Source organism: Crocodylus siamensis, chromosome 7, assembly GCF_052110815.1.
Source record: "Crocodylus siamensis isolate JL-2025a chromosome 7, ASM5211081v1, whole genome shotgun sequence".
NCBI lineage: Eukaryota > Metazoa > Chordata > Crocodylia > Crocodylidae > Crocodylus > Crocodylus siamensis.
Genome location: NC_143401.1, coordinates 24493125 through 24515837, shown reverse-complemented (window position 1 = coordinate 24515837; position 22713 = coordinate 24493125). Strand labels below are relative to the sequence as shown.

Here is a 22713-nt window from a genome sequence, read left to right as displayed (position 1 = left end):
TGAATCAGGATAGTCAAAGAAGGTCCTTGGCTGAGTTGGCTGGTCTGGCCATTAAATAAATGATCCCTTGTGACTTAAATTGAGCTGACTTGCTCACTCACACAACCCCTATGAATTTTAGACCAAAAGCCTGGAACTCCTGCCATGGCAGGTTTTCAGTGTTTTGTTAGACTCTAGGAGCATTTCAGTTTTAAGGGATGCAATTGCCTCAACTGCTTTATCCTCCACCAGAGGTCAGGTACAGACATCACACTTTTACCAATGTAAGTGACTGGAAACCAGACTATACCTGTAACAGAACAGAAGTTCAACACACAAAAATGGTCTATACCTGTAAGAAAACAGAAGTTTGGCACACAGATTGGTTTTAAAATGGCAGAACTCAGTCTAAGATTTGCACCCCCCCAGGTGAACATGTGTTCTGTTCACTACCAATCTGAACTACGCCACTTGCAGAAAACCCCGTAACTTGGATCAGTTCTGCCTCAGGCTTTTTGAATGTCTGTACCTAGCCAAAGTGTTAGTGATATCTTGGCGCTTATGCTAGAAACTCCTTCTAAATGCTAAGCCATTTGCCCTGTTGATACCAAGAAGAGTCTCCCTCTCACTGTACAGAGAAGATAAGTGAAGTTTCTAGATGAGAAGTCCCAGGAACCTGAGTGAAGGTGAATCTCCAAGTGCTCATTATTCCCTGCTAACCCAAAACTTGTACATTTGTCACCTTAAGGCATTTTGTAGAGAGGCTATTAAGGTGGCCTGTGTCACAGCTTGTCCCCCATTATGAGAAGACAGCATGGCCATCTCCCTGTTCCATTCTCAAAGCAGGGCTGGTAGATTTTATTTTGTTCAAACAAATTTTGACAACAAAAATGGAAAAACAAACTAGTGAGGAAATGTAGTGCCAGTTCTCTTTAATGACAAACTCTTTCCCCAATGCCTTCTTAAATGAAAGTATATGAAGCTAGAAGGTACTGGAAGGGGAGGCTCCTAAATTGCATTTTAAAATGCTCCATTGCATTAATGATTTGCCATTTCTTAGCTTTTCACTTGCAGACCCTATTGCTTTCAGCTCAACTATGTGAAATTCCTTTAAGCTGAAAAGCAAATTACAAATGGTAAAAAATGAATATGGCCTTGTTCTCTTGCTAAAAGAATGTCAGCCCATGGCTAAGATGTCTGATCGGTGATTTTTTTTAAATTTGTGGGTAGTTTGGGTTTTATTGGTTTCTTTTATGAAGGCCTAATTTGAAAAACTTGATTAGAAACTATTATATTGCTGTCTGACGTCGATTCTTTCAGGGTTTTCCGTGGTCATTTTATCCAAACAAAACTGGAACCACCAAGTACTTCACATTTGTAGATATGAAATTCCTAAGGCCATGTGGAATCTCCAGGGAGAGTTTGGAGCTATAACCAAGATCCTTGTGCTGTAAAAGATCCCTGCCACTGGAGCAAAAGGAGAGAACCACCATTACCTAGAAAGGGCTGTAACTCACAGCTTAGTTGGTATTTATCTGGTACATGTGCACGTGAGCCAGCACATTACAATATTTCCAGCTGAAAACTAGCTGTTCCCAAAGAGGAATTCAGTTATAAGAATTCTGGTATAAACTCATGACCTTCGAGAAGAGTGTGATATTGCTGAGACACATCAGCTAATACATTTCAGTCAGCTAACAACAGACACTCTTTGTGTGTATCCCAAAGTATAACCATACAGAAATATATTTGAGACCTTGCATTATTCCAGTTACATTCAAATAACAACAAACTCTGGTTTCTTGGGCTGCTGAATGTCACAGCCTTCTTGTCAGGTGAATTTGACTGTGCTTAAGTGGTGATTCTTATTTGGTTGACTGGGCTTCTGAATTGTCACTGAGGGCTTAGCCTTGCAAGGGAATGTGTTCTTGATACCTCTCTGAAACAAGTGCTGGGCTTGCATAAATTCAGGGTGACCACCAATGTCTTCTTCCTTCTAGTTGAGTAAAATAAGGCTGAGTTCAGTGAACTTTATTCAGTTTATACTTGGGAGAAAGTCCTCAGAAGTTAGGAGGAATTAGGTGTGAGTTTAGAACACCATGGATGAACTAACCCTTCCTGCCATCGTTCTTCCTGCATCTAAGTGGCAAGAAGCCATCCAAGTACTATGGCCATTTAGTAGTTGATACCCCTCTTGTGATTAGCATTCAGGTTCCATGGAAAACTCTCTCACCAAGAAATGTACATGAACTAAATGAATTTGTTTATGTTGGACCCCACGTTGGTGCCCTCTTCTTCTTGCTTTAGGATAATAATCTAGTTTGTAAATTCTTTGGGGAATAGTCCTGAGAAGCACCCTATTGGCATTGATGGCAGAGGAAATGCTTACTCCTAACTCTCATGATCTTGAGTTAATCCTGTAACTTTATGTTCTGGATTCTGTAAAGTAGGACCTTATTGCCATGGGCCTTGTGAGGTTTGTTTCGTTTTGGACACTGAAAGCTTTGGACAGATGGGGGGTTTTTCCTAGAGCAAAAGAGGATCATCTTTATCTTGGACAGGAGTAGGTGATCTGTTTGGTTCATATATGAAGCTTATATTCCAATTTACCTGTAAACATGGATGCTGCTGGAAGCAGCATTGATGATTTCAGCAGAGGGCACTCTCTCCTCTGTGTTCAAATCAAACCAATGTCCTTGTGCAGTGCTTATGGTCAGTGTCCTACTGAAGGTGCCCTATTTCAGGAAAAATGGTACTTTGCAAGAGTATACAGGTGTTTAACTGTAGTGCTTTGTATAAATTTTGACCTGAGGCACTGCTTTTCCCCCTTTAGTTTTGATTGTGTATAATAGAATTAATTCCCTTCTTATTGTGTAATATTGCAATACTCTTAAACGGCTCTTGTAGGACACCCCAGAGGTGTCTGCGTTCTTCCGCTGAATCCCCAGGGGTGAATAAAATTATTCCTTTACTGCATGTGGAGTGTTTTGGGCTCCCCGTGGATAGAAAGTACTATATCCATGTGAGATCTTGCTGCTGTTGAAAAATCATTGCAGAAGAAGACTCGACAATTATGACAATTAAGAAAGCGTTAGCATTTATATTTTGTAATCTTGGCTTTGTTTGTACTGCTATGACTTTGAGGGGGTGGGCAGAGAATAGAGTTGCTTGCTAGCTTGTGGGTTTGCAGAAGCTGAAAATGTTCTCCTTCATTTTGTAAAATTCCTTTCTTCCCTCCCTTAGTAAAATGATGAGGTACACATAACCGTTGAGCAGTTGTAGACTGTGTGTTTTTGTAAAAAGCTATAACTCCATGATGTGGACTCCTGCTCCATTTGGGATGTCTACTGCAATGCTCTTAACACGCAGGGATCCCAGTCTCAATTTGGGCATTGTGTTCTGTTCTGGTAATGTACAGTGTTGATGGTTAGAAACAGGGTTTGAACCCAGGCAGACTGCTTAAGGCTGCTTGAAACCTACACCTAGATCTGAATCTGAATTGTACATTTGTTTACTTAGGTGTATACAGGACATACAGCATAGAAGACATGCAAAGAGTGGTGTCAGATAGACAGTGATGTCAGAACAACGTCTGACCGTGTAGGAAGGATTCAGATTCAGATGCAAGGTAAAATAAAAGAGCACCCACCCTAGCCTCTGTTTACCTTTTGGCACTTTAAAAATATGAACTAAAATAAAGAGACCTGTCAATTTCCCAGCTCAACTCAAATTGCATATCCCCCATTGGCAGCATCAATAATTTATATAAATCTGCTCTACACACAGTAGGAGCTCTAAAGGACCTCTGTATTTGAAGGGATGACTGAACCTCAGATTCAGTTGCTCCTGGATTTTGGGTGGGGCTGATATCTGGAACTGTACTTTGCAAGGCGAGTCCATTGTTACTGCATGTGTCATAAGGCATCTAAGGCCAGATTCTAGTCCACCTATTAGATGTCAAAATGGACTTGGGCATCTAAACACAATTCTACTCTACCTTGTTCAAGTCACAAAAATCTGTTGTTGTAGCTACACTTGTAATAAGTCACCATCATCTCATTGTCAAGATTGAGTCACAGAAGAGCAGAGAGGAGGAGGAGAATCCAGCCACCTTAGCATTAACTGTTATTTAAGGACTTGAGCAGGATGAAATAGGATTACACTTAGGTACCCAAGTCCACTTATGCATCTAATAGGTAGAACAGAATCTGGGCTCTACACTTAGCTGTTCTTAGCCCTGTGGTTAATAACCTCCCTTTGTTTTGTTATCATGCCCTTTCTGGTTATAGCTTGGTGACAGGGTGTCCCTTGTCCTTTCACACCACAATTTTCCATAATAGCTGTCTTCTCCCCTGATTTGGTTCCTCCATACACTGGAAGAAGCCCCAAGTGATTGTCAGCTCACACTTATTCTGCCATTCCTGTTGCCTCCTTCTCTTGCCCTGCGTCTCCTTGTCTGTAGACAGTACTCTCACTCTCAGTGGAATGACATGCATGAGTTTGTCCCATAGTAATAATTTCATTCATTATTTATAACTTAAGATTACTGTAGTGCCTATGAGCTCAAGCACAGAACAAGAAGAGCTCTAGTCTAAGTATAAAAACAGACACACAGATGGGGAGCACAAGGAAACAGAAGGAAATGCTGGTAGCAGTGATAGATGGTTGTTTCAACACACAAACTTCCTTTACTCTGCCCTCAAATAGTAGCCGTCTCTGCTTTTTTTTTCCTTTCCTGAATGCCAGTAAACAGGATTAGATTTTAAAATTAAACTTCCATTGATTTAAAAACCACAATTTGTTATGCAGATATAATGATGCCATCACATTCTGCGACTGACTTTTGGTTACAAAATGTAATTTTCAAGTCTAAGAATAGATAGTAGCAGAGCAGTTTCCTGCTAGCAGTTCCCAGTTGTCGCCATCCCAAACATTTAGTACGTGCATTTGCTCTCTCACTGTCCCTTCTGCCATCCCTCCTCAATGCAAAGTAGCTGAAATAAATGAATATTAGGTTTGCTGTTCCACTGAGGTCCTTTGAAGACTGTCATTAGGTGATCACAAAATAAGAAAAATATGGTCATGCTTTGTGTGTGCTGTGCTGTATAACAAGGTCTGAAAACATCTTTTCCCCCCAAGATTTTTGTTCCCTGCCCTTTCTCATATTTGAAAATCATGACGTGCCAATCTTGTGACTTTTCTTTTTTCCTAAAAGACTCTATGTATGATTCTAGTTCTGGTAGAATTATCTCCAGGAAATTGTGTAAGAAAAAGCTGATTAATTGAGAGTAATGATGTTAGGAAACAAGAAAGCTCATTGACTTGTCCCATCCTTCAGTTTCAGACAGAAAGCAAACTGCTTCTCTGCCACTAACTTCTATGTATCTCTTTAATACTGGGTAAACTTCTAGAATGGGAACTTTTTTGGCTGCCTAAAGTTAGGCATCTAATTATGTGACTAGTTCTCTGAGGTGATTTAGAGGAAGAAGAAAACATTCTTTTTCTTAAGTTCACTCCAATGTATCTGAACATCTTTCTCTAGAAATCTTATGGTATCAGGCTTTTTGTGAGATTTCTAGGGGTCAGGTTAGAAGTGCTATACTGCTAAAATATTCTTCTCATATTATAAATGCAGATTCTGTAGGCTGTGGATTTCAAGAGTTTGTTAAACATTGTAATGAACTGACTTGGCTATATATGTACCCTAATCTATTGAATAGATTAGGAAATGTCTACGTGCCACCTACAGAAGTATTACTTTCAAGTAGAAATGCATGAGCTAGCTTTAACTGAGCTAGCCCATAAAAGCACGGTAGTTTAGGTTAAGGTCTATACTGCTACTAATTATTGGAGTGTCCACCTTAATTCAAAAGTAGTGATCTGTGTTTTTAAAGCAGGAAAGTTTTCTTTCTATTCTCACTGTTTCTGGGAACTTCCAAGTAGCCTAGGTGCAACATGGTAATCCTGTTAAATCCTAAGTGACTACAGTGTTGTAGCCTAGGCTGTGCAGCTTGTTCTGTAGTGTCACTATGCAGTGGTGCTCTGTTCTTTGCATACTTTCTTCAGGCCTTGAAATACCAGGAGAGAAGCCTGTCTTACTGTATTTTCCTTATTCCATTATAAATCACAGCAAGGAAGAATTTGAATAGCCCAGTTGAATAAGGACAGCATTATTATTTTGGAATTATCATCAACATCACTTTTCCCAGCTTTCTGTTTTTTTTCCTCAAGGACTTCTTAAAATACCTTCACCTAGTTCCAGATATTTTTGTGAGACCTCCTAAATAAATATTTTCCACAGTCATCGTGCTGCTAAGAGCAGGCAGTCTGTGTTCTGACACCTGGATGAAGTTTATATTACATTTACACTTTTTTGGGGTGCATGTTCAGGTAAGGCAATATGAAAATATTGCAAAAGGGAATGTGGAATGTGGTTCTGAGAGGTGAAGTCATAACACAATCATCCTGTTAGTGGTACTGCTGTAATTGTGATATGTAATTAAAGTAATATGGATTCGTATGACGCATCCTATCTCTCACCAAACATGCGGGGGAAGATTTAAATTTTCAGATTAAATAACCCACTGTCACCACTGACAAGTGTAACTGAGAAAAACAGCCAGGTGATTCTAGTGACCGTTATACCTGTTTTGGTAACTGTCTAGCTCTCCACTCCAATCTCTTGTACAGCCTTTCCAGTGTCTGTGCTAGAAATGAAATGAAATGGTTTATTGGTGCCATGGGGCACAATTAAATAAGATCACTATAAACTTCTGTCCTGCCTTGGCCCTCATATTTTCTTTTTCTTTTCCCACATGGGTAGGCTGATGGTGTGCACTGTGAGAAGTAGTTAGACAAGTGTTTAAAGAGAATCCTCAAGCTCTCTGTTTCCATATAGAGAAAATGACAGTGGAAGAACTGCCTCTAGAAACCCTGGATCCAACCATTATCCAGACTCTGTGGGTGGTTACAGGATTTAGTTCTGAAGTTTGTGCTCTTCTCTCTTTTTCTTGCACGGGCTGAAACCAAAGTTTATATCTGAAGATCCCTGAATATGTTTGTGGAATTTGGAAAACTGAAATTGAATTACAAGACTGAGATCCAGTTGATCAGACTAAAATGGAAATTCCATTCACCTTCTTATGATTTAACAATTTTAGATGTTTATGTAGACATTTTAAATTTATTTATTGGGAACTGAAGTTATTTGGGCTGCAGTGGCAGAGTGATTAAGGTACATTACTATGGGTGCACAGATATGAATTTGAGTCTCATTCCAGATTTGGGCCAAAGGCTGCCCTTAGTAGTGCCAGCTACAAATGGATTTCAGGTCATTTGGATTGGGGATTCAAGGTGGGTGGATGTAATGCTTGAAAGCCATTGGCCATAGAAACTGGTGTGTCTGAGCCATACTAGCTTGATGACCTTCTAAGCATGGCTGGGCCTTTCACCAAAGCCACTTAAATAAGAGCTTTTTTCCCTTTTATCCTTTCACTTCTCTGAGCCCTCAAGAAAATCAAGATGTTGAATTCTTAGACCTCACCATTACTTTCATGACAACATCTGCACATCCTAACTGCAAGTTTATTATTTTACTGCCAGAAGGGAAATTGTATGGAGTTCTTGTAAGCCAGATAATTGTTTGGGAAGATTCAAAATGATGCCAGATCTCATGATTGTTTCATGAGCATGGCAGTACTAATATTTTGAAGCACCAGCACATGCACTCAGAAGATTATATAATGATTCATCTTTCTGTTTCTTTTTCAAAAGGCAAATTCCTAGCCCTAATAGTTTTAAAAAAAGCTTGAAAATGTGACCCTTTAATGCTCAGAACCAAGAAGAAAAGTAAAAATGTTTTAAACATTACATTGATAAAAAATCTCATGATTTTTAAAGTCATTCTTCTGAATTGTGGAATTTCACTCATGAATTTTGAATGTGTGGAGGTAGCTCAGATTTCAAATGTGGTTGTCTTATTAAGATACCCAAATTCTGTATTTGGATGCTAAAATCACACCTGATTAGAGATGTAAAGGCCTGAAGAAAAAAACAGAAAAATTGAGGGGGAAAAAAACATTTTTTTTCCGGGTTTTTTCCAAAGGACTTCTTTGTTTTCTGAAAAATTGGAAAAATTGAAAAATCTCTCATGAAATATATTTTTTTAGCATTCTAATATTATAAAAGCCATAGGGTGTCTGTCTCTTGGTCTGTCTGTCTATCCATAACATTTTATTCGCACTCTTGCTGTCTTGGCAGCCAATTGGAATGCTCCAACAGTGTTCCAGACAGCAGGTGGCAGAGTGCCACCATGATGGAATGGACAGAGGGGATGGTGGGGGGGAGGCCCCTCCTGGCTCCATGGAGGAAAAGGTGGTGGCAGCAGTGGGAGGGGGTGAGGGAATGGGGTGAGGCTGCTGTGGCAGGGGAGGGGATGGGGCGGGAAGGGGGTCAGGCCTGAATTAGGAGGGTTGGAACTAGACGAGGGGAATGGGAGTGCAGGGCCAGATGCTGAGCTCTGTCCCTGCCGGCCCCCCGGGTAGGGTGGGCAGAGAGGCCCCAGCCCTGTAGCAGTGACGATGCAGGGAGCGGGCCCTGCCACAAAGCAGCAGGGGGAGGCGGACACAAGTTTCTTTCCCTGCTCCCTGCTCCCTTCCCCCCACCCCCCTGGCAGGCAGCAGTGACAAGACTGGACGGAGGGGGGGATAGGAGACGGCAGCCACAGAGCTGATGGAGCAGGGGAGTGAGGCCAGTGGTGTTGGCTCTGGCCCCCGACACCCTGCAGGGTGTGAGAACAGAGTGGATGGACAAGAGGGGGGCAGCAAGGTCAGCGTTGCTGGCCATGCCTCTCCTTGTTCCCTGCAGGCACTGGTGACGTGGTGGATGGAGGGGGGTGGGGCCAGCAGTGCTGGCCATGCCCCACAGCCCTGCCGGTGGTGGTGATGGAGCGGAGGGGTGGGGCCAGGTGACAGAGCAGGGGAAGTGGGGGCCAGTGGATGGAGAGGGGGCTGGCTTGGCTCTGGGCACGAAGGGGAGGGTGGGGAAGAGGGGAAGCAGGCCCAGCTCTGAAGGTGGGGGGAGCCAGAGCTGGATGAAGGCCTCTGTCCCCACCCACTCTCTTCCCCACCCCCCCCATGCCTGTCATTCTTGATAGGCAATTGGCTAGTGATGAATAAATTAAGACAGTGTGTTCATATATTGCTACCCTTTACTCCTGAAAAATGTTTTCTGATAACTATGTAATAGGAAGACTTTTATGTAAGACTGTCTACAGTATCAGATCATTACAGTTCCTGTACACTGAGGACAAGCAGTGCAGTACAAGTCTCAGATGCAAGAGTCAGGTAGATTTCTGCCCCCAGGGGGCACTGCCATTTTCACTAGAGAAGGAAGGAGGATTCAGTGCCTTCTTTGTTTGTGGACTTCCTCTATTGTTGACTTTTGATCTAGAGGTTGGTGGATCTGCTCCTGTTCTCCTGACTAGGCCTCAAAGGACTGGGAGTGGATACTGGCAGCAACAGCCATTTGTTTCTGTAGAGATTAGAAACAAGCTTATTGCCCTGCTTGCTCAAAAGCCTCAGGAGAGGAGACGGAGCAAATCTAAAGGTTTTGGAGTTGGAAGGAACCTGCTGCCTCCTGGCCCTGTGACCTTGAGATCCACAAAAGTACAGAAGCGCAGTACAAAGGAGCTGAAAGAAAGTATACTTCTTTATTGAAAGGTAAGAGTTTAAAATTCTCTGAATTCAGTATATTAAGCTATATTTTAGCTGTATTAGTATATTTTCATAACCTATGTAATTCATAATTGACTTCCTAGTAATCTGATGCAGGGCAAGGAAGTTGTTCACAGTTAAGTCTGAGGAGGCCTCTCCTCCATCCATTCCTAAATTTGTACATGCTGTGGCTTAATGTTTAGATATGCATACTAGCCACTAAATGTAAGTGAGGAGGAGGTAGATCATGATGATGGAAGTCCAAGTAGGTCTTTTCAATATTCTCAGTTCAGAAGTCCTCCTACTGTTGCTGCTCCTTCTATAACATCAACATCACAAAGGATTGCCCAATCAACATCCTCAAGTAACCAAATATTGCAACCAACTATATACAACAGGCTCTCCATAGTTTCATTTCTAGACAAGATGACACCTGAAGATCAGGAAAGAATTGACCAAGCTCTTGCAAGACCAAAGTGTTCTTCTGGGATGCCATTGTCAATAACTGAAAATACATACTGGCAGGAAGCTTTAAAATTACTAAGACGATCATACCATTTGCCCAACAGACATTTTTTGAGCAAGCTTCTTTTAGAGTCAGAATATGAACGTGTAATGCAGTCCGTGCAAGGAAAAATCAATAAAACACTGTATCTTGCAGTACTTACAGATGGATGGACAAATGTGTGGGGAGAAGGAATCATAAACTTTTTGATAACAACACCTCAAGCAGTTTTTTACAGAAGCATTGAAACAGGAGAGAACAAGCAAACTGCACAGTATATCAGTAGTAACTGTACGTGATGAGGATGTCTTCTGGGTTCAGCTGCAGAGAACTCCTTGAAGATTCTAAAGCCAATTTCTTCATCAGTCACTGCATCTGAATCAGACAGTGCATTTTGTCAGACATTCTGTACTAAATGACCCAGACAAAATCGGCTCTTTTTGAGAATCTAAGTGTTTCTCGGCTTAAAAGTACAGATGAAAGAAAAGTGAAAGACTTTGTTAACAGATGGGAGGAATTTGTTGCCAATCAGTTCATGTTACTGCAAGTCTTTTTGAATCCAAGATTCAAAGGTAGAAATGTTAAGAAAGGCAGAAATGGTACTGCATTTGACTAGATTACAAAACAAGCAACACACTTAAAATTTGATGTTGGAAAGGTACTTTTAAATGTTGCAGAATACAGAACATCTTCAGGTATTTGGTCCAGGAATGCAGTCTGGGATTCTGCCAAGCATATACCTCCTGCAACATGGTGGCAAGGCCTTTGCACTACGCAGCCTCTGATTCCTGTTGCTTCTCACCTGCTTCAGAGTCCTTCATCTTCTGCAGCATGTGAAAGAAACTGGTCTATGTTTGGAAATACTCGCACCAAATCAAGAAACAAACTAGCATGTGGAAGAGCAGAAAAGCTTGTCTCAATCCAGACAAACCTTCAGTCTTTAGAAGTCCATGAAGCTGATAAAAATGAAGGATCAGAAGAAGCAGAAACTGCTGATAGTGATAGCTCAGAAAATGACTGATTAGACCAAGATTCAGGTAGCAAAATTTGTGTTCAATGGGTCTTGGGTTTTTTCCTCCTTTTTTTTTTTTCTCAGCTCTTTTTCTAAAAATGAGTGTTTTCTGTATCTGCTTGACACTGGAGGAGACTAAGTGCAGAATACATAATAATTTAATTTGTTTTACTATAATGTTTGATATTTTCTTCTATTTTCAACTTTAATTTTTATCTGCTTCTCAAACTGGCAAAACCTAAGAGATGCTAGGTCCAGAGTTCAGCAACTTGTAGCTCCATTTATAACAAATATTTACAACATTTTAAGTAAATTCAATTAGTAATTTTGTAATTATTGTCTGAATAAACTATACTTTTAAATTTAATGAATAAACCAACCATGATAATTTTGTGAGCAAACCAAGTTATACATAATACATTTTATGTTCTTAAAGTAGCAAAATGAATTTAGATATGTAAAGGGTCCTAAGAAAATAAGTATTGCATATACTTCAATTTTTCCCAAAATTTCAGGGGGTTTTTTTGGTTTTTTTTTAAAAGGGGGAGGAATGGTTTATTTCTATGGCGTCAAAATTTCTGGAAGTTTTACAAGTTTACACTTGATCATGGAATATAGATAAACAGGAAAACAGGGCCCTGTCCAAAGTTCATTCTAGTCCAGTGGTCACCAACCTATTGATCCTAATCGACAAGTAGATCCTGGAGCTTCTTTTGGTCAATCGTGGGCTGGAGGAGAGCTGGGTGTGCGCGCTTGTGCATGCCCCACCCCCTTCAGCAGGTCAATTTGTGGGGGTGGAAAGGAGCTGGGGCTAGATTGACGCTGCGAGCGACTGATCATATGGCCCAGCCAGGAGCAGGCAAAGGTAAGTAGGCCCCCAGCATGGCTAGGTGGTGGGAGGATAGGAGCCCAGGGGGCTCCTCCAGGTGTGCAGAGGGGGCTCCCCACCATCCCTGTGGGGGTGGAGGCAGTAGAGGCTGCTGCCACTGCACCTCAAACCCCACTGCAAGCTGACCACGTGCAAACATGGCTCAGTTTATCAGCAGGGACTTACGTGGGGGCAGGTCCAGCCCAGCCAGGTCTGGGAAGATCTGATCATCCAGAGGTGCGTGAGGGGCGCAGCTCCCGCTGTTGGACTCAGCCCGGTGGAGACCCTGGACTGCTTGGGGTGAAGCGGGTAGCCTGCAGCAGCAGCTGCCTTGCCCCAAGCACAGGTGTGGAGCGGGTCACAGGCCCTTGAGGCTGCTGCTGGGCCATGTTGAATGGTGGGAGTGCCCCCCTCCACACGCCGATGGATGATCAGATCTTCCCAGACCTAGCTAGGCCAGGGCCGATCCCACTTCTGTGCTACAGCTGTGCTGAGCTGCACCCGCCTTGCAGCCAGATGAATGGGGCGTTGGGTCCTGGCTTGGCCGGGTCTGGAAGTCTCCATGGCCCAGGGGCACGTGGAAGGGCTCCTGCCTCTGGGCACAGCCCAGCAGAGGCTTCGGGGGTCTGTGTCCTCCCTACCTTGTGCTCTGGGTGCAGCGGGCAGCCGAAGCAACCTCCTCCCAGATCAGAGGTGGGGAGGGCACATACCCATGGAACCCACACGCCCCTAGACTGCAGAGACTTCTAGACCCAGCCAGGTTGGGGCCTGATGCCACATTTGTCTGCCTGCTGGGCAGGCACAGCTCACTGCAGCCGCGGCACAGAAGTGGCATTGGACCTCGACCCGGCTCAGATGCGTCTGGGATACTCTGCAGTCCTGGATCGCAGGGGGTGGAGGAGAGGGAGGAGCGGGGGCGTAGTAGATCCTTGGACGCCCTTTACATGTAAAAAATATCACCATAAAAAGCAGAGGTGACGTGTAGGGGTGCACGCAGGTGCGTGTGCACCCCCTTCAAAAAGGTGCCTTTGGGCAGTCACCACTCGCCACTTCGCTGCCAACACCGCTGGCGGCATCTGCAGGCAGCCTGCGATCCCTGCTGGCTGACCCTTGGTTGGTGCTTGCCACCCCCACCCCTGCTACCGACATCGCTGGTAGCATCTGCAGGCAGTCCATGACCCCCGCCGGCTGCTGGTGGCAGCTGCGGATGGTCACTGACACTTGGTTAGCGCTTGCCCCCACCTGCTAACATCGCTGGTGGCATCTGAGGGAACTCCCCCGCTTACTGCTGTCACGCTACTGCGCTCCTGCTGCCGCTGTGCCCCCTCAGCCGCCAGAGGCATGAGTCGTTCATGATAAAAAGGTTGGAGACTACTGTTGTGTAGTCAGTGGAAATACTGGTGCTCCCATTTTTTCAGTGGGCAGCACATTGGAACAAAACCTCATGTTGGCCAGGTTACTCTTCCATTGTATAAATTAGGGATTACAGATGCCACAAGTGTCACGGGCAGCCTTCTGCGTGACACGTGGCAGATTGCGGAGGGGACAGGCCGCACAGCAGCAGATAGGACAGGGAACAGAAAGCAAGGCAGCAAATTGGCCAGGAGGCACAGGAGAGGAAGAAGAAAGAGCAGTAGATCAGGGTGAGAACAGAAAGCAGAACACATTGGGGGAGGGATTGGAGTGGCACTTGGGGAGGGTGTGAGACTAATATGTGGCATGTCTGACAAAAAGTTTAACCCTCACTGGCATAAATGATTTCATGCTCCTTTTTCCAAGTCTTTTACGTGAGATTTGCGCGCTCAAATATTTTTAGGCTGTGTCCTTCAGCCCACAGAGTGCTAATGAGGATTGTTCATGTTCCTGTAATACTCTGCTGATTTCAGTGTCATGATGTTGTTACACTGGCTACATGTGCTTGTTTTATATTATTTTGCCTACTAGTCAAAGTGAATAAACAAACTGAATGTTTCTTGCTCTGGTGTGCTCAGAATTTAGACCTTCCATTTCCTCTGACCTCATGTCTACCCTGACTGAGCAGATAACTATCAGCCAAGTTTCCTTTTGTTTTGTATTTGTGGACTATGTCCTTCATTCTTAATTTTTTGCTCTTAGTCTTTAGGTGATTATTTCTGGTATGCATCTGAGAGGCAGGTTACTAGGGAACTAATCTTGTAATATATTTTTCTACTTAGCCATTACCAACATTGGCATAACATGTGCATACGATTCTTATTAAACTTGTATTGTGCTGCTCAGTAGTGTGCGATATACAGTTTATGATTCAGTTACATGATATACAATAACAGAAGGAGAACGTGGTCTCATATTTGTAGAAGGAAACTGGGAGATGGAACAATAGCTTCTTTTCCCAGCTCTGTCAGTATCTTGGTGCGTCACCTTGGACAAGCTGCTTCATTTCTGTCCCTCGTGTTTCATTAGCAGGAGGTGATGTGGCAGGCAGGCACAATAGGAAATAGAATTATATTAAACATGCTGAGAGGCCAGTGTTACATGCTGATACTCCGTTGATTCCCTAGCAACTGCCCAGCCCTGTCTCCATTCTGGATCTGCTGACTCTTACCGATCTAGATTCCTCCCTAAACCTCATTCTTGTTTTCTAGTGCTATCCATTAGTGTACCCTTCAGGTTATCCATTTGTAAAGTGGGGAGTAATATTTTATATCTATCTCACTAGGTTGGTGTGCAGGTAGGTTTGGTGAATGAATATAATGCATCTTACTTGCATTTACTGCAGAAAGGACAACAACCAGGATCAAATACAACAATTTACCCCTGTTCTAGGGGGATGAGTGCCTGCCTGTGTTTAAGACTTGGTTCTGCTGCCGGTTGCTGGATAACGTTTTCTACAGTTTTTCATTTTTGCTTGCTCCAGTATTTGGGTTACGCTGTTTTCAGAGGCACTGAGCACAGTCAGCAAATGCTGATTTTAGTTAGATTTGTAATCCCTTTGCCCTTCTGAAAATAAAGCTGACATTAGAAATGGAGGCAACAAAAATCACTGACTGCTTTTGAAAACTGAGGCCAGGGCTCTGTGTTTTTTTTGGATAATTCACTTAACCTTTCCTTTTGCTTTCTTGTGTGTAATTTGGGAATGATTATAGGTAATGCACAGGAAATTTGTCAAGGCTAATTAATAATCACAGAGCATATTTGACCATGTAAAGAGTACAGAGGACTGTAAGCAAACAGTTGTGAACAAGTATTTCGAGAAGTGCCTCTCTGTATCTGAAGTCATGCATTTTAAGTATTTTATGTAACTATTGTTATAAAGTGTATTGTGATGGGAGTGGGTGGGTGAATGTCACCCAGCAAAGCTGCTGGAACAGTGGAGAGGGAAAGAAAGATTTTTATACTGTTTACAAATGAGAGGCTCAGAAATGCTGTGTTCATTTTTACTAGGTTTGGAATTGCTTGGTGGAATCTAAAATAGGTTATAAATGTATTTGTTAGGAAAGATAAATCTGTAAGAACTGTTGCATTCAAGACATTTCCTTTTTAAGTAGAAACAATATAAAGAGCTTAATTCAGCAGATGAATAAATCTCACTTTTGTTGCACTGATTGTATAAAACCCAGGCTGGTCTGTTCTGTGTTTTGCCTGAAACTGTTTATATTACCTAAAAAGTCATTCCAGAACAGAGCTTGGCTTATGGTTGCAGTGAAAGCCATTTTATTCCATGTATGGGCCTGGTCTTCCAAAGCTATTTTAGTAGGAAGCCAGAAATTATGTCTTTGTGAGCTGTAATTTCATTTATGTTTATGTACGCTAGCTGGCTGATAGGGCAGCTATGTTGCTCTGAAATGGCACACTATGCACTTTCAGTGAAGAGGCATAGGTTTGCAGGTGCCAGCTGAGCTGTGTGTGTGGGTTTTTTGATATTTTTTTAAAATTCGGTTTCGTTAAAACTGAATTTTCAGATTTTAGTGTTTTGAGACCAGCTGGTGGGAGAACTTTCAGAGCCTTTATCATTTTTCAGAGGGTTTCATTTAAAAAAAAATGCAGATCTCTTGTAGGCATTCATCAGCATTGATGTGATGGAATTGCAGTAGTTTGCACCAGCTCAAGATCTGGTCCCAGCATTCACAGTTCAGCCTTCTTGAACTGGGGTATTTGCCATCTACTAGTGCTTTCCACATGATCGTAAATTGCTGGAGAAGAACAACTGGTCCAACAAAGGGAAAAAACCTTTTAGTCAGCATGTTTCTTCTTTACGGTTTTATCTTTAGGGCTAGATGTGGATCATCCAGGAATCTGTGGGGGTGAAGGGTAATGGAAAGCCACACTATCTCAAAAGGTGAAATCAGGGAGTCTGCCTGAGATGTGAGGAAGGAACCCACCTTTTGTATCGGGCAAAGTTAGTGAGCACACTCCTAGTGGCAGACTAGATCTAGTCACTCTTTGGGCCTTAAGATTTTTTTTTCATAGATGTAGGGTCAGAAGGGACCTAAGTAGATCTTCAAGTCCAACCCCCTGCTCTGGGGTCATATGACCCCAGCTAGGTAATTATCAAGCCTCCTCTTAAAGACTCCCAAGGTAGGAGCCAGCACCACTTCCCTTGGAAGTTGGTTCCAGATCCTAGCTGCCCTGACTGTGAAATAGTGTCTTCTAATGTCCAGGCTGAACCTACTCTCAAACAACTTATGGCCGTTTATTCCTTGTTACTGCCTAAACAGAGTTGGTGCCTAACTCCCATTGTACATCCCTCTAGGCATCTTTCTGCATCTTTAGATGCCTAATTGCTTTTTATATATGCAACAGGAGCTGAACTGAAAGCATTGACTGGTTTCTCCTACACTCAGTGGTTTACAGTGGCTCCTGAACAGAGCAGGATTCAAACTGCTGTTGAAAAGTTCTGTACTTTGTTACCAGCCCCTGAGTCATCTCACATGCCTCATCTTCCCTGATTTATGATTGTGACTGCGTGAGTTTAAAGAAGTCCATGGAACAGAAAGCTGGTTCAGCGTAAACATGTAACTCAACAAAACATTTGTACTTTACTTCCCCAAACACATCTGGGTAGCATTCTGATCAGTCCACACCTCCTCCTGTTAACAGGAACAGGGAATTGGGATATGCAGCAGAATATTTTGGAGGCCACCAAGAAAGACCTCTCCTTGCCAGCCTCAATGCCCTCCTATGATGCTGCCCTTGCTCTCACTTTTATTTCAGTATCTTTTTTTTTGGTGAAAGCAGTTCTCATGTAGCAAAATTTTGCCATCCATGTAGATGAACCAGGGTGCTGTTGTACCCTGGGGAGCTTTAGGATCCTTTCAAGGGTGACATGGCTGTCAGAGTTCAGTGGTTGCAAGATTGAGCCCACGTAGCTTGACAAGAGCAACTTTTACCTACATGACTTCACTAGCTAGTCAACTTAATTATGGACATCACCTAATTGAAACATCCCATGATATAAGTTGTCTCTTAAGAGGAAATTCGCACGGCTCTCATAATCTATTACTTAATTATGTAGGCCAAATTTCCTGGGCAATAAGTGGGTCCAGCTATACTCCCCTTTACTTCATTGGAGTTGCAGCCACTTAAATCAGGCTTGAGTTTGGCTGCTATTCTATATTTTGCTACTCTTAGGACTCTTACCGGCCTGCATTTTGTCTTAGAGCCAGGGAACTTCAGGCCTACAAGACTGACTCAATTAAACTGTGTATTTCGGTTCTCTAAGGTGCACCAAGATGGACAGTGAATCCTACAATAGCAATCTTCTCTGATTTTAATGTCTTTTGCCACTTGCCACTTATCAAGCACTCTTATCGGGTGATTACTAAATTAATAGGTTCACATTTATAGGAGCATTTTGATATGCTGGAGTTCAAGTGCTCAGGAAAATTGCAGCTTTTCAGTGAAAAAGAGTAAAGGAGGATCTGGGATGGTAACAGAAATGTCCATTCTATATTCATGACCTTCCAATGTTGTATAGATACCCTCTCTCCAAAAATTAGCTCTGAAAAAGTGAAAGCAAACTATTTTGGGCCTTTGGGAATCTCAGACGTGACATGCCTTAAGGAGTTAGGAACCCTTTGGAAATACTTACCTTGCTTGCCTGTCTGGGAAAAGTTGGTAGTACTTCTCTCAAAAAGTTACATAGGGAGAAGACAAAGTAAATCTCTTTCAAAAGTAGCTGTGCAAGGCTTTATAAATACAGCTGGGAAAATACGATTGTATGCATATAAATAACAACAACTAATTTCCTTTTGAAAATGTTGAAACTGAAAAGTGAATGGAAGCCTGTTAATATACCTTTTAATGTATTCCAGTGCAGCTTCTGGAATACATATGCCCCTTGTTTTTTGCTATGCTAGGCAGTTTGTTTTACACTGGGTTGCATGCGAAATACAGTTAGTTAATGTTTAGTTGCTCTTAATGCAACTGTTACATAAAGACAGTGTGTTGTGCAAGAAATAACTGATTTGGTTCTCATCTTAATTTTTTCATTGAATGAATCCACTAATTTTGTGGAAATCTTTTCTTATTTAAATCAGTCATTGTGAGGACAAAAGTAGACCGTAAATCTTCAGTATTTCTAGTGGGTCATATTTTAAAACGTTGGCAGGTCTGTTGATGTGGACTAAGAGTTTGAGGCCCACAATATCCTTAAACTGTGAACTCAGTGCCCTGTAATTTGGAAATGGAAATTCAGATTGATTGAGCGTAGGCTTTAAGTTCCGGGAAGCTGAGCAAGAATCAGTTTTTGTTAATCTGTCACCGAAGAAGCAAGTAGAAATAACTATTTTGTACAGTGCTCGTAGGTGCTAATAAGATGTGAACAATGTATTATTCCTGTACCATTGTGTATAACCATAGCATGAAGAAGCCCTGGTCATAAGCTAGGACCCGATTGTATTGTACAAACACAGAACAAAGGCACTCCCTGCCTCAAAGAGCTAATAATCCAGGTAAGAAGTGAACATGATAAGAATAGGAAGGTTGCAGGGTTATCTTTTTAAATAAAAGTAAAACAGCATATGTATCCTTACACTACTGCTTTTGCTACTGTTGTGTTTGCATGCATTTATTATGGAACTGGCTGTTCTTTAATGAAAACTGAAGATTCTTGTTCTTTCTGCTTTAAAAGAGCCCTACCAAACTTTAACAAAGATGAATCAATCTTCTTGAAATTTTACATCCTTCAGTGTAATCCCAGGGTAGGGACTGATATTATTTTCCCCAAGGGAAGTCTGGTAGAAATCAGAAATGGAGTTCTGAATATTCACCTCTGGAAAGATTGCTAGTTTATTCCTGGCTTACTCTGTTTTGAAATGGTTTGGTTTTGGAACTTATTGCAGCCTCATCTTTCCTTAAAGTGACAGGTGCAAGCCAAGCACCATGTCACAATGAACTAGTATCAGAAATAATAACAAAGCAGGCAGGACAAAGGCTAATTAGAGACCTACTAAAGCAGAGTTAGAAAAAGGAGCCAAGTTACTGAGAGAGATTGTAGACTCTGCATCCTTGGAGGTTTTTGAAGACCTGGCTAGACAAAGCCTTGGCTGGGATGATCTAGTTGGAGATGGTCTTGCTTTGAGCAGGGGGTTGGACTAGATGACCTCTTGAGGTCCCTTCTAACCCTAATTTTCTATGATTGTATGAAGGTGAATCATTCAATCTAATTCCGTACAGCTGTGTGTGATCCATTGCAACTAAGAGTGATTTACACTTGCACCCATCAAAGGTGTAGGTCCCTGTCTAGCCTTCGGATTGAACTCTGTTTTAAGCAACAATTTCCTTGTGTCTGCTGTTTTTTTTGCTTCCAAGAAACAGCCCCTGATAAGATTTTACTGTGGCTTGTGGTGCTGTCTACCAGCCTGACCCAATGCTTAGTTTGGGTACCCTGCTTGCATTAGAGAAAGAGTTATCAACTGTGGGTATGTGTACCCCCCAAGTGTATATAGAAAGGTCTTCGGGGGTACTCGCAGATGGGTGGGCAGAGATGGAGCGTGCCCCGGGGTGTAGTGGCACCGTGTCCCCCAGCACATTTGCCTCTTACCAGGGGGAGGGGCACATCAAGTGCTGCTGGCCCCACATGGCACATTGTGGCACCACCCCAACCCCAGCTCGTTCTCCTGATTGGCTGCTGGGCCGCTGCCCTCAACCAATAGCTGGCAGTGGGTGGCGATGGTGGCTGATGTATGCAAACTCTCCCCCATTCAACCCCCCTGCTAGCATCACCACTACATGCACCCCTGGGAAGGTATGGGGAGCAAGCGCCCCCAGATCTGCGCGTGGGTGACGGCGGACTGCAGCTATTGCCTGGGGCTGGGGCGGCACTGGGCTTTTCCTGGTGGGGGCTGGACCATGCTGCGCTAGGGTGGACAGCAGCGGCGCTGGGAGGGGGGTTGGAGGGGTTATGGTGAATTCTGGAATGCCTGCAAGTCCCTCCTGTGGGGAGCCGCCTCCCAGAGCCGCTGCTGCCACCTGCCCCGAGTGCAGCTCAGCCTAGTGCCTACTGGAAAGAGCCCGGCATGGCCCCAGCCCACCCTGTGGGTACGCAGCCCCTGTGCCCTCCTGGGGTGCATGCGGCTCAGTCCTAGGCTCTGCCTGGCTGTTCAGTGCCTGCCCCTGCCCCTCTCCCACTCCCTTCTTCAGCATGGGGGCCTACAGAAATGAGGTTAAGTGTCTCTCTTCTGATTCAGTTTCAGCTCCTGTACCCCTTATATTTTTTCCTGTTTTTAAAGAGAGGGGACAGATTTGAGGCTCCTGTGGTGTGGGAGGGAGTGGGGCTGGGGCAGGTGCTCCACAGCCAGGGTGGGATGGAGCTGCGAGCAGCTCATCTGGCGGGTGTGGGGAGGGGGGGGAAGAGTAGCACCTGCCACCTGATCTGCATGGGGTATCTGCGTGATACTGAACCATGCATGGGGCGGGGGGTATGCATAGTGATGGGAGCCTCTCCCCCATCCCCTGGATGTGCACTCCCTCCCCCACCTCTGGGGCAGCCCTTCTCACCCCGCACAGATCCACGGGCACACTTCCCCCGCCCCCCCCCAGCCTTCCCAGGGTGTGTGTAACAATGGGAGCCACCCTCCTCCTCCCTGCGCCCCCTGGATGAACCGCTCACTGTTCTGTCCTGCATCCTGATCCAGCTGTGCAGTGCCTGCTCCAGCCCTACTTTCTCCCACGCCACTGAGGCAGCCACAACCTGCCCTGCCCCATGCAGATCTGGGTGCTCATGCCCACCCTATGCCTTCCCAGGGGTCCTGGTAGCATCAGGAGATGTCCCACCCCTGCTGAGCAGCCCCTGCCCAAGCCCCAGGCCCACTCCCTCCCCCAGCACTGCAGGAACCCCCCCCCCTTGCAGATCAGGGGGCACATGCTCCCCACCCTGTGCCCTCCTGGGGTGTGCATAGTGGCAGGAGCCATTCCCCGTCCCCACACTCATGGCTCCCGTACCCTTCCCCAGCTCCAGTCTCTCCTGTACTGTGGAGGCGTCAATCTGCCCCAAAAGCTAGAAAAAAAAAAGGGGTACAGGAGTTGAAACTGAGTCAGAAGTGCAATACTCATTTAACAAGGTTGAAAACCCCTGCCTTAGAGCATGGATCCTGCATTAACCCCCTTTTGATTGTAGCACAAGCTGTAGCAGTGAATGGGGTTTTATGGGCTCTAAGAACAAAATAGTCTGATTAGTTACTCTGAAGTCTGACAATAGAGCAGCATGCTCTTGAGCATCTTTATTAGCACATGCCTATGCCATATTGATGTGTCCTTTGATAGCATGTTTGGAATGTCCTCAGATTTTGTGTTTGAGCCCTTCACAGTAAGGCACAAGGGATATCGGATGGTTCATGTGCAGTAACAATCCACCCATAATAGTTCACTCTGAATGGTTTGTTCATCAAATAAAGATTTGTCAGGAATCAAAATGAAAAGTGATTAGATTTGAAACACAGAAAGCAAAATTTCTTTTCACACCAAATTCTTTGTAGTATCTGTCTCTTTTCAGAGGAAGCTTTTTGTAGCATTATTCCCAGAGAGATGAGCTCACTAAGAAGAGGCAGGGACTAAAAGATAAGAAGCTCAAGTTTTGATCAGATATTTTGTGGGAAATTGGATGCTGTGTATCATAGAAAAAGCTCTTAAAAAAAAAAAAAAAGTGCATTGAAGATTTGTGGATATAATTCTTTTGTTTGATGCCAAGAACAAGAACCAGAATCAGGAAATAATATTTGACTTCGTGTTATCTTGGAGTTTAAGTTTTCAATCTTTTTTCCTTCAGGCTGAATTGGAAGAAAATGGCAGAAGTTTCTCAGTAGATACAAAAGCTTCTTAGATTTCTCTCCAAGGCTTTTCCCAGGTCATTCAGTTGTTCTTCTTCTTGACTGCTAACAATAAAATGCTAAATTTTTATTCAAGCTTGGACTCTGGAATGGGATGTGGGGAATGAAAAAATGTTACAGCTGAAATGTCTACATGGCTAGTTCTTGAGAGCTGCTACTTATTGTCTTCAGGAAAGACAGTTGATGCTGATTTTTTTAATTTTTTTTTTTAAAGCAACATTCTAATACTATAAAAGCCTTAGTCTGTCTGTCTGTCTGTCCACAATGCCTTATTTGCACTCTGACTGATTGTCTCGGCAGCCAGTCACAATGCTTACTGAAACAACTAA

The 22713-nt window shown here is 43.5% G+C and overlaps 1 protein-coding gene across 2 annotated transcripts in view; it reads left to right on the top strand.

Moving 5' to 3' along the window:
- SORBS1 (sorbin and SH3 domain containing 1) overlaps nt 1–22713 on the top strand; it is a 271569-nt gene that overhangs the window by 14315 nt on the left and 234541 nt on the right. Inside the window, exon 1 of one of the 2 annotated variants that reach the window (XM_090057665.1) lies at nt 3529–3607. The exons of the other annotated variant lie outside the window; for it this stretch is intronic. The gene's annotated coding sequence lies outside the window, so the exon portion shown is untranslated. Of the gene's footprint in view, nt 1–3528; nt 3608–22713 lie in introns of those variants that run through there. 2 annotated transcript variants of the gene reach the window in all.